Source organism: Cebidichthys violaceus, unplaced genomic scaffold, assembly GCF_023349555.1.
Source record: "Cebidichthys violaceus isolate CVI_PGR_0920_01 unplaced genomic scaffold, fCebVio1.0.p SCAF_48, whole genome shotgun sequence".
In the NCBI taxonomy this organism is placed as follows: domain Eukaryota; kingdom Metazoa; phylum Chordata; class Actinopteri; order Perciformes; family Stichaeidae; genus Cebidichthys; species Cebidichthys violaceus.
Genome location: NW_027176683.1, coordinates 581,452 through 587,947, shown reverse-complemented (window position 1 = coordinate 587,947; position 6,496 = coordinate 581,452).

Genomic DNA, 6,496 nt, shown 5'->3' with positions numbered 1-6,496 from the left:
TTTACTTTTTTCGACATGCTATACTATGACCTTTTTTCACTTTTTTTCGACAGGTTTTATTATGACTGCTTCAGACAGGCTATACTATGAATGTTTTCGACATGCTATACTATGACTGTTTTTAACATGCTATACTATGACTGTTTTTTCACTTTTTTTAACATGCTATACTATGACCGTTTTTGACATGCTATACTATGACCGTTTTTAACAGGCTATACTATGACTGTTTTTTCACTTTTTTTGACAGGCTATACTATGACTGTTTTTTTATTTTTTCGACATGCTATACTATGACTGTTTTTTCACTGTTTTCGACATGCTATACTATGACTGTTTTTTAATTTTTTCGACATGCTATACTATGATTGTTTTTCGACAGGCTATACTATGACTGTTTTTTTCCCTTTTTCGACATGCTATACTATAACTATTTTTAATTTTTTTCGATATGCTATACTATGACTGTTTTTTCCTTTTTTCAACATGCTATACTATGACCGTTTTTCACTTTTTTCGACAGGCTATACTATGACTGTTTTTTCACTTTTTTCGACAGGCTATGCTATGACTGTTTTTTCCTTTTTTCGACAGGCTATACTATGACTGTTTTCAACAGGCTATACTATTAGTTTTTTTTACTTTTCTCGACATGCTATACTATGACCGTTTTTCACTTTTTTTCGACAGGTTTTATTATGACTGCTTCAGACAGGCTATACTATGACTGTTTTTTAATTTTTTCGACATGCTATACTATGACTGTTTTTCGACAGGCTATACTATGACTGTTTTAAAACAGGCCATACTATGACTGTTTTCGACATAATATACTATGACCTTTTTTGACAGGTTATACTATGACTGTTTTCCTTTTTTCGACAGGCTATACTATGACTGTTTTCAACATGCTATACTATTAGTTTTTTTTACTTTTTTCGACATGCTATACTATGACCGTTTTTGACAGGCTATACTATGACAGTTTTTTCACTTTTTTTGACAGGCTATACTATGACTGTTTTTCGACATGCTATACTATGACTGTTTTTTTATTTTTTTGACATGCTATACTACGACTGTTTTTGACAGGCTATACTATGACAGTTTTTTCACTTTTTTCGACAGGCTATACTATGACTGTTTTTCGACATGCTATACTATGACTGTTTTTTCCTTTTTTCGACAGGCTATACTATGACTGTTTTCGACAGGCTATACTATGACTGTTTTTTTTACTTTTTTCGACATGCTATACTATGACTGTTTTTCACTTTTTTTCGACAGGTTTTATTATGACTGCTTCAGACAGGCTATACTATGAATGTTTTCGACATGCTATACTATGATTTTTTTTTGACATGCTATACTATGACCGTTTTTAACATGCTATACTATGACTGTTTTTTCACTTTTTTTAACATGCTATACTATGACCGTTTTTGACAGGCTATACTATGACAGTTTTTTCACTTTTTTTGACAGGCTATACTATGACTGTTTTTTCACTTTTTTTGACAGGCTATACTATGACTGTTTTTTTATTTTTTTGACATGCTATACTATGACCGTTTTTGACAGGCTATACTATGACAGTTTTTTCACTTTTTTTGACAGGCTATACTATGACTGTTTTTTCACTTTTTTTAACATGCTATACTATGACTGTTTTTGACATGCTATACTATGACTGTTTTTTTATTTTTTTAACATGCTATACTATGACCGTTTTTGACAGGCTATACTATGACAGTTTTTTCACTTTTTTTGACAGGCTATACTATGACTGTTTTTTCACTTTTTTTAACATGCTATACTACGACTGTTTTTGACAGGCTATACTATGACAGTTTTTTCACTTTTTTTGACAGGCTATACTATGACAGTTTTTTCACTTTTTTTGACAGGCTATACTATGACTGTTTTTTCCTTTTTTCGACAGGCTATACTATGACTGTTTTTTCCTTTTTTCGACATGCTATACTATGACTGTTTTTTCCTTTTTTCGACAGGCTATACTATGACTGTTTTCGACAGGCTATACTATGACTGTTTTTTCCTTTTTTCGACAGGCTATACTATGACTGTTTTCGACAGGCTATACTATGACTGTTTTTTCCTTTTTTCGACAGGCTATACTATGACTGTTTTCGACAGGCTATACTATGACTGTTTTCGACAGGCTATACTATGACTGTTTTTTTTACTTTTTTCGACATGCTATACTATGACTGTTTTTCACTTTTTTTCGACAGGTTTTATTATGACTGCTTCAGACAGGCTATACTATGAATGTTTTCGACATGCTATACTATGATTTTTTTTTGACATGCTATACTATGACCGTTTTTAACATGCTATACTATGACTGTTTTTTCACTTTTTTTAACATGCTATACTATGACCGTTTTTTCACTTTTTTTGACAGGCTATACTATGACTGTTTTTTCACTTTTTTTGACAGGCTATACTATGACTGTTTTTTTATTTTTTTGACATGCTATACTACGACTGTTTTTGACAGGCTATACTATGACAGTTTTTTCACTTTTTTTGACAGGCTATACTATGACAGTTTTTTCACTTTTTTTGACAGGCTATACTATGACTGTTTTTTCCTTTTTTCGACAGGCTATACTATGACTGTTTTCGACAGGCTATACTATGACTGTTTTTTCCTTTTTTCGACAGGCTATACTATGACTGTTTTCGACAGGCTATACTATGACTGTTTTCGACAGGCTATACTATGACTGTTTTTTTTACTTTTTTCGACATGCTATACTATGACTGTTTTTCACTTTTTTTCGACAGGTTTTATTATGACTGCTTCAGACAGGCTATACTATGAATGTTTTCGACATGCTATACTATGATTTTTTTTTGACATGCTATACTATGACCGTTTTTAACATGCTATACTATGACTGTTTTTTCACTTTTTTTAACATGCTATACTATGACCGTTTTTAACAGGCTATACTATGACTGTTTTTTCACTTTTTTTGACCGGCTATACTATGACTGTTTTTTAATTTTTTCGACATGCTATACTATGACTGTTTTTTTCCCTTTTTCGACATGCTATACTAGGACTGTTTTTTCCATTTTTTGACATACTATACTATAACTTTTTAATTTTTTTCGATATGCTATACTATGACCGTTTTTCACTTTTTTCGACAGGCTATACTATGACTGTTTTCGACAGGCTATACTATGACTGTTTTTTGACATGCTATACTATGACCGTTTTTCACTTTTTTCAACATGCTATACTATGACTGTTTTTTGACATGCTATACTATGACCGTTTTTAAATTTTTTCTACAGGCTATACTATGTCTTTTTTTGACATACTTTATTATGATTCATTTCCATTTTTATTCAACATGCTAATGTCACGACCCGGCTCAAAAGGCCGTAACATGAAAGGAGACAAGATGAGCATAAAGTAGTAAAATAGACATTTATTTTAAAGTACTAATAACTAAACCTAAACAAACAATCAAAACAAAGCAGCAGCCAGGTCCTCCAAACAGTTGGCAGGGAGGAGAGGTGACGCAATCCAGCCATAGAAGAAGCCATTTCCAGCAGGCTCAGGTGGGGCTCGTTAGCTGCCGATCAACATCCTGCAAGACAAACTTACAGGAAACAAACATCGACCCCTGGTGGAAGGGAGGGGTCGTGACACTATATTATGACTTTTTAAACATACTATACTATGACTTTTTACTATGACTTTTTTAAACATGCTATACTATGACCGTTTTTCACTTTTTTTGACAGGCTATACTATAACTGTTTTTTTTATTTTTTCAACATGCTATACTATGACCGTTTTTTTTTATTTTTTTCGACAGGCTATACTATGACTGTTTTAAAACAGGCCATACTATGACTGTTTTCGACATAATATACTATGACCGTTTTTGACAGGTTATACTATGACTGTTTTTTCACTTTTTTTGACAGGCTATACTATGAGTGTTTTTTATTTTTTCGACAGGCTATACTATGACTGTTTTCGACATGCTATACTATGACTGTTTTTTCCTTTTTTTGACAGGCTATACTATGACCGTTTTTTACTTTTTTCGACAGGCTATACTATGACTGTTTTCAACAGGCTATACTATTAGTTTTTTTTACTTTTCTCGACATGCTATACTATGACCGTTTTTCACTTTTTTTCGACAGGTTTTATTATGACTGCTTCAGACAGGCTATACTATGACTGTTTTCGACATGCTATACTATGACCGTTTTTTAATTTTTTCGACATGCTATACTATGACTGTTTTTCGACAGGCTATACTATGACTGTTTTAAAACAGGCCATACTATGACTGTTTTCGACATAATATACTATGACCTTTTTTGACAGGTTATACTATGACTGTTTTCCTTTTTTCGACAGGCTATACTATGACTGTTTTTTCCTTTTTTTAACATGCTATACTATGACCGTTTTTCACTTTTTTCGACAGGCTATACTATGACTGTTTTCAACAGGCTATACCATTAGTTTTTTTTACTTTTTTCGACATGCTATACAATGACCGTTTTTCACTTTTTTTCGACAGGTTTTATTATGACTGCTTCAGACAGGCTATACTATGACCGTTTTTGACAGGCTATACTATGACTGTTTTTTAATTTTTTCGACATGCTATACTATGACCGTTTTTGACAGGCTATACTATGACAGTTTTTTCACTTTTTTTTGACAGGCTATACTATGACAGTTTTTTCACTTTTTTTGACAGGCTATACTATGACTGTTTTTTCCTTTTTTCGACAGGCTATACTATGACTGTTTTTTTATTTTTTCGACATGCTATACTAAGACTGTTTTTCACTTTTTTCGACATGCTATACTATGACTGTTTTTTCACTTTTTTTGACAGGCTATACTATGACTGTTTTTTCCTTTTTTTGACATGCTATACTAAGACTGTTTTTTCACTTTTTTTGATATGCTATACTATGACTGTTTTTTCCTTTTTTCGACAGGCTATACTATGACTGTTTTTTCACTTTTTTTGACAGGCTATACTATGACTGTTTTTTCCTTTTTTTGACATGCTATACTAAGACTGTTTTTTCACTTTTTTTGACAGGCTATACTATGACTGTTTTTTCCTTTTTTTGACATACTATACTATAACTATTTTTAATTTTTTTGATATGCTATACTATGACTGTTTTTTTTACTTTTTCAACAGGCTATACTATGACTGTTTTTTGACATGCTATACTATGACCGTTTTTAAATTTTTTCTACAGGCTATACTATGTCTTTTTTTGACATACTTTATTATGATTTATTTCCATTTTTATTTGACATGCTAATATCACGACCCGGCTCAAAAGGCTGTAACATGAAAGGAGACAAGATGAGCATAAAGTAGTAAAATAGACATTTATTTTAAAGTACTAATAACTAAACCTAAACAAACAATCAAAACAAAGCAGCAGCCAGGTCCTCCAAACAGTTGGCAGGGAGGAGAGGCGACGCAATCCAGCCATAGAAGAAGCCATTTCCAGCAGGCTCAGGTGGGGCTCGTTAGCTGACGATCAACATCCTGCAAGACAAACTTACAGGAAACAAACATCGACCCCTGGTGGAAGGGAGGGGTCGTGACACTATATTATGACTTCTTAACGACTTTTTAAACATACTATACTATGACTTTTTACTATGACTTTTTTAAACATGCTATACTATGACTGTTTTAAAACAGGCTATACTATGACTGTTTTCGACATAATATACTATGACTGTTTTCGACAGGCTATACTATGACTGTCTTTTCACTTTTTTGACATGCTATAATATGACTGTTTTTGAGATAATATACTATGACTGTTTTCGACAGGCTATACTATGACTGTCTTTTCACTTTTTTGACATGCTATAATATGACTGTTTTTGAGATAATATACTATGACTGTTTTTAAACTTGTTTTCAACATACTATAAGATTACTTTTTTTAAAACTCTTTTTGACATACTATACTATGATTTTTTTTTTTACTTTTTTCAACATACTATACTATGACTTTTTCGCATGCATGAGCTAACTTCAAATCACAGTCATGAGACAATTTGTCTAAATTCAGATGGAATTTTAGAGGAAATGGTGCATAGTTACAAAATGATTTCCCCTCAGATTGATAGCAGACTACCTCAAGGTTTCACTCAGAGAGAACCAGGACGTTCTGATGTAGCTTTTCAAAATTAAAGCCCTTCAAAATTACACGCATGAGCTAACTTCAAATCACATTCATGAGACAATTTGTCTAATTTCAGATTAGATTTTTGTGGAAATGGTGCATAGTTAGAAAATCATTTCACCTCGGGTTGATAGCAGACCACCTATATGTATTACGTGTTTTTCAACATACTATGACTTTTTTAAAAAACTTTTTTTTGAATGTCACAACGTGCCAAACAGCCCAGGAATTAATATCAGCTTTTGTTTGGAAGTTA